Source organism: Salvelinus sp. IW2-2015, linkage group LG31 (genome assembly GCF_002910315.2).
Source record: "Salvelinus sp. IW2-2015 linkage group LG31, ASM291031v2, whole genome shotgun sequence".
Classification (NCBI taxonomy): Eukaryota; Metazoa; Chordata; class Actinopteri; order Salmoniformes; family Salmonidae; genus Salvelinus; species Salvelinus sp. IW2-2015.
In genome coordinates, this window is record NC_036870.1 from 2,254,666 (window position 1) to 2,266,464 (window position 11,799).

Below are 11,799 nucleotides of genomic sequence, written 5' to 3' on the forward strand. Positions count from 1 at the left end.
GTTTAAGCTTCAACAATGTGCGCAATTATATTGTTACGCCATCCATTAAAGAATGGAATGCAGATTGAAGACATTACTTTTTCAGTAATCACCTAGCATTGCACTGGGCCCTCCAATTGTTTTTTTGCCATTATCCACTTAGCACTAATGCACTAACACTTAACACTTATGCAGTGATATAACTGTTGGAAGCTGGTCAGGTTCACTGAAAGTCAGAAGTGCTTTTGGTCGAACAGGGCACCTCAGAAACCTCTTTCAGAAACTTGGTGGGACTTTGCTAGCCTATTCTCTTTCTCCCCACCTCCCTCTCACTCCTCTCCCTCCCTCTGTATTCTCAGGAAATCCGGTTATGCTGATGGAGTTTCGAAAACCTGTTGCCATGGGGACAGCAGCCAGCTCCTGCCACTCTCTGAGGCTGAGACTAGACTGTGGGTGTGTAAGAGACCAGCGAGAGCCAGTCATCATCTCAACTAGCAACTTCTCTCTCTACATATTGATGTATGCTGAAGAAGTAACAAGGGTTAGTTAGGTGTTCGAGGTTATTTGTTCCCAGTAGGTCAAACATGTTGATCCGAATCCTGCAGCCTGAAAGAACATGCATTCACGGACTCACCAGTCAAAGCACTTAGTGCGCATGCAAACACAGGAATGAGAGCAATTGCTTGGCTTGGATGATTTGTCTTTGAATTCATCCTGCTCATTGCATTATACATGTCGAATATAATGCAATCACTTTTCCCTGACATTGCAAAGGCGTGTGTTTAAACCGTCTGAGAAGTGGGGGGTTGTTCCAGCCTTGTACTAAACACCTTATTCCATAAATCAAGGGTTTGATGATTGGTTGAAAAAGATGCATTGAAGAAGACTGCGTGGAATTGAGGCATATCAACTGCAAAGCACTATCTTTCTCAAGACAGTTTTGAAAGTTGAATTGCTCTGAGGTATATGCAAGAGCAAAGCAATTGACTATAGAGCTCATTTGCAGCTTACTGAACATAACAGTGCTGTCTCCACAGAGCATTTAGTCTGGTAGACTTTTGACATCACAACAAAGAACACTCTCCCCACAATTTTGTATAGACAAGGGGCCAGGTTACGGGGTTATTCACCTACTTCTACAAAGCTCATTAGGCAATCTCTACTAGACTAGTTTTATCAAATAAAAGAGCCTTTTTGTAACAACAACAAAAAATCCCCTCTAGGTTCAAACACATACAGGAATGGAAGAAACTTGTCTGTGGAACTTGCTTAGTTATTCAACTTTCATCTCATTACTGCCACCCAGTGTAAGCTAGTGGCACTTTCATGTCTGTGACCAACCATGAATTTTAAAATCAGAAGAGCACATTCTACCTCAGGCCATATGACTTACATCCAAATGTATAATTAAATATGCAGTACATAGTGTAAAATGGCAATGTCCATCATGACAATTTCTTGGAGATTTGCTGATGATAATGACATACAATACACAGACTTTCTAAGGTACTGGATGCCATCTGTGCTGAGGTACTTCAATGGCCTTTCAAGGGAAATTTAGTCAGGGTGACAGTTTGTCAGGGTAAACACTTAATCCGAGAACACTCTGTTAAAAATCTGTTATTCCATAACATCTAAAATAATGTATGTTTTCATGTCATATTCAATGAGTCCATAAATACAGTAAAATGACAAATTAGACCTACTGACAAAAAGCTGGATTTTTTAAAACCACCTCCGATTCTGGAGGACTCTGTTGAACATGACACACTTTACTCAATGACAATGTGATGCGCATTATACAGCTGAGATATTTTAAAACAATTTAGTCGATTTCAACGTTTCTCTCTGAATATCAACAATAACCATACATTTAACAGATCAAGTGCCTGTGCTAAGATCTGAATAATGCTTTGATGAAGATTGAGTGGGATATGTGAAAGATCCTCTCCAACATTCATCAAGGGTTATGATGAGGAACATGACCAAAGTCATGGGATGGAAAATATCTTTCATTGGCAGTCATATTGTGAAAATAATGCAATCAAGCGTTTTGTGTACGTGAGAAACAGTACAGACTATAGACAGTATAAAAAAACATCAAGAACACCTGCTCTTTCCATGACAGACTGACCAGGTGAATCCAGGTGAAAGCTATGATCCCTCATTGATATCTCTTAAATTCACTTCAAATCAGTGTAGATGAAGGGGAGAAGACGCGTTAAAGGAGGGTTGTTAAGCCTTGAGACATGGATTGTGTACGTGTGCCATTCAGAGGGTGAATGGGCAAGACAAATATAAGGGTTTATGGTAGTACAGTAGGTGCGGCGCACTGGTTTGTGTCAAGAACTGCAAACGATGCTTGGGGTTTCCACGCTCAACAGTTTCCCGTGTGTAACAAGAATGGTTCACAAACACAAAGGATGTCCAGCAATAATCTGTCATCATGGATTACCAGATATATTACATATACACTGCTCAAAAAATAAAGGGAACACTTAAACAACACAATGTAACTCCAAGTCAATCACACTTCTGTGAAATCAAACTGTCCACTTGAACAACACTGATTGACAATACATTTCACATGCTGTTGTGCAAATGGAATAGACAAAAGGTGGAAATTATAGGCAATTAGCAAGACACCCCAATAAAGGAGTGTTCTGCAGGTTGTGACCACAGACCACTTTCTCAGTTCCTATGCTTCCTGGCTGATGTTTTGGTCACTTTTGAATGCTGGCGGTGCTTCACTCTAGTGGTAGCATGAGACGGAGTCTACAACCCACACAAGTGGCTCAGGTAGTGCAGCTCATCCAGGATGGCACATCAATGCAAGCTGTGCAAGAAGGTTTGCTGTGTCTGTCAGCGTAGTGTCCAGAGCATGGAGGCGCTACCAGGAGACGGCCAGTACATCAGGAGCGTGGAGGAGGGCGTAGGAGGGCAACAACCCAGCAGCAGGACCGCTACCTCCGCCTTTGTGCAGGAGGAGCACTGCCAGAGCCCTGCAAAATGACCTCCAGCAGGCCACAAATGTGCATGTGTCAGCATATGGCACCTCTCTGATTCAGAGCGGTTGGGTTAAATGCGGAGACACATTTCGGTTGAATGCATTCAGTTGTGTAACTGGCGAGGTATCCCCTTTCCCTACCAGGTGGTGCCAGAGGAAGGCCCCAAAAAATGTCAAAGACTTCAGCCACCCAAGCCACAGACTATTCTATCTGCTACCGCACAGCAAGAAGTACTAGCGTGCACCAAGTCTGGAACCAACAGGACCCTGAACCGCTTCTAGCCATAAGACTGCTAATCAAATGGCTACCTGCATTGACCCTTCTTTTAACTAACTCTCTTCCACTGACTCTATGCACACACACTGGACTACCCACACACTCACACATACTTACACTGACATCCAAACACTTGCCCACACACACATAACATGGGCACACATGCATGCTGACGACACACACACACACACACACACACACACACACACACACACACACACACACACACACACACACACACACACACACACACACACACACACACACACTGACATCCAAACACTTGCCCACACCACCACATAAACATGGCACACATGCATGCTGACGCCACACAACACACACACATACTTACACTGACATCCAAACACTTGCCCACACACACATAACATGGGCACACATGCATGCTGACCACACACCACACCACCACACAGTTGCACACTCACCACATATGCTGCTGCTTCTGCTCCACATACACTGCTGCTACAGCGGTTATTATCTATCCTCTTGCCAAGTCACTTTACCCCTACCTATATGTACTACTGTAGCTACCTCAATTACCTGTTACCCCTGCACATCGACTCGGACTCATACGTATGTTATTTTTACTCGTTATGGTTATTCGTTATTCACTGTGTGAATATTATCCTCGTGTCACTATTTCTATATTTATTTCAATATTTTCACTCTGCATTGCTTGAAAGGACAGGTAAGTAAGCATTTCACTGTTAGTCTACACCTATTGTTTACAAATCATGTGACATATTAAAATGTGATTTCATTTGGTGACAGCAGAGGGAAAAAGTTTTGAGCAGTGGACTAACAGGGACTGGACATTAGTATTGTCTGATAGAGAACCGAACATTGTATGAATAGTAAACTAAAGAAGAGTAAAACTGGTGCCAGGTTGCTTTTGAGTACAATTATGTAATACCAAGTCCATGGTCAATTACATAGGCTGTTGGTGGAATATTAGCCTGGCTACTCAACAACTGTGACTAACAGTGCAGGGAAGCTGTGACACACTGGTCTTGGAGCTGGTTGTTGCAATATTCACTCAGAAATTGAGCTACGGGTCCTCCCGAGTGGCGCAGTGGTCTAAGGCACTGTGCAACTGTGCAACTAGAGATTCACAGGTAGACCCATGGGACGGCGCACAATTGACCCATCGTCGTCCCGGGTTCGGCCTGGCAGGAATGGTTCTTGTCCCATCGCGCTCTAGCGACTACTGTGGCGGGTCGGCACAATGTCGCTTGACACGAGCCAGGTGTACGGTGTTTCCTCGACACATTGGTGCGGCCTGGCTTCCGGGTTAAGCAGCATTGTGTCAAGAAGCAGTGCGGCTTGGCTGGGTTGTGTTTTGGAGGACCACGGGCTCTCGACCTTCGCCTCTCCCGAGTCCATACGAGAGTCGCAGTGATAAGACAATTGGATACCATTAAATTGGGGAGAAAAAGGGTGTATAAAAAAATATTAGAAATTGAGATACGGGTTTGATTGGTTGTCTCAAAAGTACTTTTTTCCTTGGGGGTTGAGAAGTCTTATTGTTTGGATTTTAAATTCCAATTGTTGTAATGGAAGGGGGCGGTGCTTGGGGCTATGTGGCTGTGCGTATGGGTGAGTGAGAAAGAGGACAGCCAACCAGTAAAAGCACAGCCCATTTCATTATAGACATTATGTGCCAACAACATCAAATAGAGCTATTCCAGACTCTGGAGGACTTTGAGAGTTAGGTGTAAGCCAGACGACACCAAACAATGAAATGGCTCTAAACAAAACCCATTATACCCCATATGAATAAGCCCTTGTTTGTGTATTATGAGTTAACAAGTGTATTTTTCTATCATTACTACCATTGTTGGTTTAAGCAATCAGAAAATTTCTCAATTGTTGATTTCGGGAACAGGTGCCTTTTGCTGTGTTGGGTGCAGAAGAAATAGACACTGGTGATTGTAGCCTAACTATTTTTGGTCGCTGGAGCTACGTGTTAATTAAGCTAAATGGGGGGTATTTTTTRACGCARGCCCTTGCCAAGAAGTTCCTGTCTGAATGGGCTCAGCCCAATGGGGTGCCCACGCGAATTATTCATGGTTCTCTGTCCTACAGATTGGGGTGGGTGGGTACCAGAAATAACCCTTAGGCACCGACTGTTACGTGTGCACACAGATGGCAATATGTCTCAATGGTGGAACCATGGTGGAGTCATTACACAAGGACTAAGGAATCTTGTCCAAACTGTGACGGCCCAGGCTAGCACACAACAACGAACAGGGACGGAAATAGCCCCGCTTTAAATGACGCTCCACCTCCATTGTGAAAATTGTACCCCGAATTAACAGGCCGGTTGTCAACCTGAGGAAACCAGTGTGCTAATGAGTGAGCAAATGACCTCACAGCGTTTCTTAAATTGGTCTACCTGTTCCGTCTCKGGACTGAGTGCCATTACAGTGAATAGACAGTCTGAGTCAGACTCTGAAGGCTGATCTCATTCAACCCCTGATACCCATTATTAACTCAGGTACACATGGAAGTCTTAAGGCTCAGCCCTGAATGGAAAAGGGAAAGTATAGAGCTTTGCTTACGTCCCGGAATCATGATTCACCCATTGACAATGTGCTGAACAGTGCAGGGTTTAAGCTCAACAATGTGCGCAATTATATTGTTACGCCCATCCATTAATGAATGGAATGCAGATTGAAGACATTACTTTTTCAGTAATCACCTAGCATTGCACTGGGCCCTCCAATTGTTTTTTGCCATTATCCACTTAGCACTAATGCACTAACACTTAACACTTATGCAGTGATATAACTGTTGGAAGCTGGGTCAGGTTCACTGAAAGTCAGAAGTGCTTTTGGTCGAACAGGGCACCTCAGAAACCTCTTTCAGAAACTTGGTGGGACTTTGCTAGCCTATTCTCTTTCTCCCCACCTCCCTCTCKCTCCCTCTCCCTCCCTCTGTATTCTCAGGAAATCCGGTTATGCTGATGGAGTTCGAAAACCTGTTGCCATGGGGACAGCAGCCAGCTCCTGCCACTCTCTGAGGCTGAGACTAGACRGTGGGTGTGTAAGAGACCAGCGAGAGCCAGTCATCATCTCAACTAGCAACTTCTCTCTCTACATATTGATGTATGCTGAAGAAGTAACAAGGGTTAGTTAGGTGTTCGAGGTTATTTGTTCCCAGTAGGTCAAACATGTTGATCCGAATCSTGCAGCCTGAAAGAACATGCATTCACGGACTCACCAGTCAAAGCACTTAGTGCGCATGCAAACACAGGAATGAGATCAATTGCTTGGCTTGGATGATTTGTCTTTGAATTCATCCTGCTCATTGCATTATACATGTCGAATATAATGCAATCACTTTTCCCTGACATTGCAAAGGCGTGTGTTTAAACCGTCTGAGAAGTGGGGGGTTGTTCCAGCCTTGTACTAAAACACCTTATTCCATAAATCAAGGGTTTGATGATTGGTTGAAAAAGATGCATTGAAGAAGACTGCGTGGAATTGAGGCATATCAACTGCAAAGCACTATCATTTCTCAAGACAGTTTTGAAAGTTGAATTGCTCTGAGGTATWTGCAAGAGCAAAGCAATTGACTATAGAGCTCATTTGCAGCTTACTGAACATAACAGTGCTGTCTCCACAGAGCATTTAGTCTGGTAGACTTTTGACATCACAACAAAGAACACTCTCCCCCACAATTTTGTATAGACAAMGGGCCAGGWRACGGGGTTATTCACCTACTTCMACAAAGCTCATTAGGCAATCTCTACTAGACTAGTTTTTATCAAATAAAAAGAGCCTTTGTTGTAACAACAACAAAAAATCCCCTCTAGGTTCCAAACACATACAGGAATGGAAGAAACTRGTCTGTGAACTTGCTTAGTTATTCAACTTTCATCTCATTACTGCCACCCAGTGTAAGCTAGTGGCACTTTCATGTCTGTGACCAACCCATGAATTTTAAAATCAGAAGAGCACATTCTACCTCAGGCCATATGACTTACATCCAAATGTATAATTAAATATGCAGTACATAGTTGMAAAATGGCAATGTCCATCATGACAATTTCTTGGAGATTTGCTGATGATAATGACATACAAATACACAGACTTTCTAAGGTACTGGATGCCATCTGTGCTGAGGTACTTCAATGGCCTTTCAAGGGAAATTTAGTCAGGGTGACAGTTTGTCAGGGTAAAAACACTTAATCCGAGACACATCTGTTAAAAATCTGTTATTCCATAACATCTAAAATAATGTATGTTTTCATGTCATATTCAATGAGTCCATAAATACAGTAAAATGACAAATTAGACCTACTGACAAAAGCTGGATTTTTTAAAACCACCTCCGATTCTGGAGGACTCTGTTGAACATGACACACTTTACTCAATGACAATGTGATGCGCATTATACAGCTGCAGATATTTTAAACAATTTAGTCCGATTTCAACGTTTCTCTCTGAATATCAACAATAACCATACATTTAACAGATCAAGTGCCTGTGCTAAGATCTGAATAATGCTTTGATGAAGATTGAGTGGYTATGTGGAAGATCCTCTCCAACATTCATCAAGGTATGATGAGGAACATGACCAAAGTCATGGGATGGAAAATATCTTCCATTGCAGTCATATTGTGAAAATAATGCAATCAAGCGTTTTGTGTACGTGAGAAACAGTACAGACTATAGACAGTATAAAAAACATCAAGAACACCTGCTCTTTCCATGACAGACTGACCAGGTGAATCCAGGTGAAAGCTATGATCCCTCATTGATATCTCTTAAATTCACTTCAAATCAGTGTAGATGAAGGGGAGAASACGGGTTAAAMGAGGATTGTTAAGCCTTGAGACATGGATTGTGTACGTGTGCCATTCAGAGGGTGAATGGGCAAGACAAATATAAGGGTTTATGGTAGTACAGTAGGTGCCGGGCGCACTGGTTTGTGTCAAGAACTGCAACGATGCTGGGGTTTTCCACGCTCAACAGTTTCCCGTGTGTAACAAGAATGGTRCACKACACAAAGGATGTCCAGCCAATAATCTGTCATCATGGATTCCGAGTATATACATTGCTCAAAAAAATAAAGGGAACACTTAAACAACACAATGTAACTCCAAGTCAATCACACTTCTGTGAAATCAAACTGTCCACTTAGGAAGCAACACTGATTGACAATAAATTTCACATGCTGTTGTGCAAATGGAATAGACAAAAGGTGGAAATTATAGGCAATTAGCAAGACACCCCAATAAAGGAGTGATTCTGCAGGTGGTGACCACAGACCACTTCTCAGTTCCTATGCTTCCTGGCTGATGTTTTGGTCACTTGAATGCTGGCGGTGCTCTCACTCTAGTTGTAGCATGAGACGGAGTCAAAACCCACACAAGGTGCTCAGGTAGTGCAGCTCATCCAGGATGGCACATCAATGCAGCTGTGGCAAGAAGGTTGCTGTGTCTGTCAGCGTAGTGTCCAGAGCATGGAGGCGCTACCAGGAGACGCCAGTACATCAGGAGACGTGGAGGAGGGCGTAGGAGGGCAACAACCCAGCAGCAGGACCGCTACCTCCGCCTTTGTGCAGGAGGAGCACTGCCAGAGCCCTGCAAAATGACCTCCAGCAGGCACAAATGTGCATGTGTCAGCATTGGTCTCACAAGGCTCTGAGGATCTCACTCGGTACCTAATGGCAGTCAGGCTACCTCTGGCGAGCACATGGAGGGCTGTTCTATTTCAGTGGTGTGTCACAAAGGGGAACCTCCGGTAACAGCAACCCTACAGCAGAAGCCACCGGAAACTAAGTCAAACGAGACATTCCATCAAGAAAAATGTATTTCATTGTTTGCATCAAGTTCACAACTGGTGTGGATGACGCAAGTGCCTGTGTAATCCTTGCTGATGTGTCACTTACACCAGGTTGACGATGAATACCCAGAGCGATGGGAACATGGATGAGGTGGTGGTGTGCTGAAAAATGAGCCACATAAAGGAAAGGAGAATCCAGCTGTGTAAGGACCGACGCTGGAGTAGAGAAGCAGGTACGGGGAGTCAAACATTTAATTAACAGACATGAATGAAACAGGAACAGCGTCAGCACACTGGTATACAAGAAACATTTGACAATCAATGCTGAAGCAGGGAACAGACGGGGAAGCCAGACATACAGTTGAAGTCGGAAGTTTACATACACCTTAGCCAAATACTTTAAACTCCGTTTTAGCACAATTTCTGACATTTAATCCTAGTACAAATTCCCTGCTTAGGTCAGTTAGGATCACCACCTTAATTTTAATAACTGTGAAATGTCAGAATAATAGTAGAGAGAATTATTTATTTCAGCTTTATTTCTTTCATCACATTCCAGTGGGTCAAGTTTACATACACTCAATTAGTATTTTGGTAGCATTGCCTTTAAATTGTTTAACTTGGTCAAAGTTTTGCATAGCCTTCCACAAACTTCCCACAATAATTGGATGAATCTTGCGCCATTCCTCCTGACAGAGCTGGCTGGGGTAACTGAGTCAGGTTGTAGGCCTCCTTGCTCGCACATGCTTTTTTCAGTTCTGCCACAAATGTTCTATAGCATTGAGGTCTAGGGCTTTGTGATGCCAGTCCAATACCTTGACTTTGTTGTCCTTAAGCTGTTTTGCCATAACTTTGGAAGTATGCTTGGGGACATTGTCCATTTGGAAGACCCATTTGTGACCAGAGCTTGAGATGTGCTTGCTGATGTCTTGAGATGCTGCTTCAAATATATCCACATAATTTCTCCCTCATGATGCCATCTAATTTTGTGAGAGTGCACAGTCCTCCTGCAGCAAAGCACCCCCACAACATGACGGTGCCACCCCCGTGCTTCACGTTGGGACGGTGTTCTTCGGCTTGCAAGCCTTCCCGCTTTTTCCTTGCTGAGCGGCCTTTCAGGTTATGTCGATATAGGACTTGTTTTTACTGTGGATATAGATACAGCTTTGTACTGTTTCTTCCAGCATCTTCACAAGGTCCTTTGCCATTGTTCTGGGATTGATTCGCACTTGTCGCACCAAAGTATGTTCATCTCTACTCTCCTTCCTGAGCATATGACGTGCGGTGGTCCCATGATGTTTATACTTGCGTACTATTGTTTTTTGAGGTCTTGGCTGAATTTCTTTAGATTTCCCATGATGTCAGAGCAAAAAGAAGCTTCTAAGCCATGACATCATTTTCTGGAAGTTACACAAAGCTGTTTATAGGCACAGTCAACTTAGTGTATGTAACGTCTGACCCACTGGAATTGTGATACAGTGTGAAATAAGTGAATAAGTGAAATAATCTGTCTGTAAACAATTTTTTGAAAAGTTACTACTCTCATGCAGAAAGTAGATGTCCTATGCAAAACTATAGTCTGTTAACAAGAAATGTGTGGAGTGGTTGAAAAATGAGTTTTAATGACTCCAACCTTAGTGTATGTAAACTTCCGACTTCAACTGTATATAGGGAAGGTAATGACAGAGATGATAGAGTCCAGGTGAATCCAATAATCGCTGATTATTGCTGATTATAGCGCGTAACGGGGTGAAGGCAGGTGTGTGTAAAGATGGTGGCAAGAGTGCGCAATGCTGGGGAGCCTGGCGCCCTTGAGCGCCAGCCAGGGAGTTCTAATCTGCATTCACTATGTTCCATGGCCTGTTCAAAGTCCTTGTCTGTGCAACATAAACAGCATTGATAGCATCAGAAGATTTTTCCCTGGGCTGTAAATGGGCATGGGTTTATTTAAGTTATAGGTAAATTCTTATTAATTCGGGGGTTGGAGACTGGATGGAATGAAAACCTGCATATTGTGTGATCTAGCCTAGACAACTCTGAATTAATTCAAATCTGTTCCATCTACTGTACATGTCGGACATCATATCAGATTACTGTACACTATAGCAACCCATACGTACACATCCTCTGAGTTGTCCTATATCTAGCCTGCTGAATAGAATAGGCTAGATAAGATTGGAATGAGATATATTCAATCGCAGTGGACCTTTTTAAATTATTTTCGTCACCTGTTGACAAATAAGATTGAAATAAGATTGACCTTATTAGGTCAAGTCATGTAATCACATCTCACATTTATTGCTGTTTTGATTTGGACCCCTGCTATTGCTGCTTTTCCTCCAACACCAGTAACACACAGGAAGTATCTCATCAAAGAGTAATGCCCATGGAGGGTTTTGGAGCTGCAGTGTGAAAAAATGTCTTTGTGTAAAGGAKATAAATGGACGTATTCACAAAGGGAGAAGGAAATGAAACAAATTAGACATCTCCTAGCCGCTAATGCAGTGTGGACCATTAGAGGGAKTAGTATGGGCAGGCTGGCAGTACATGTCTCCTTGGTAACATGTAGCGCCTGTTGGAACCATCAGTGTCTTCCCCAGGCATACAGTACGTGGCAGAAAGACAGTTGACAGGAAGATGACCCCTGTAACGCTACTTTCATGCACTCTCAAAGACTGTATTCCACGGTATTCTAAGAAAGTAGCCTATACCGTTTGCATGAAAAT

General features: G+C 43.1%; 1 long non-coding RNA gene across 1 annotated transcript in view; it reads left to right on the top strand.

Moving 5' to 3' along the window:
- LOC111955416 (uncharacterized) overlaps nt 1-7,581 on the top strand; it is a 51,949-nt gene extending 44,368 nt beyond the window's left edge. Inside the window, exon 2 of the long non-coding RNA XR_002876132.2 lies at nt 6,230-7,581. This is a non-coding gene — a long non-coding RNA (uncharacterized lncRNA). The remainder of the gene's footprint in view (nt 1-6,229) is intronic.
- Nucleotides 7,582-11,799: the final 4,218 nt, after the last annotated feature.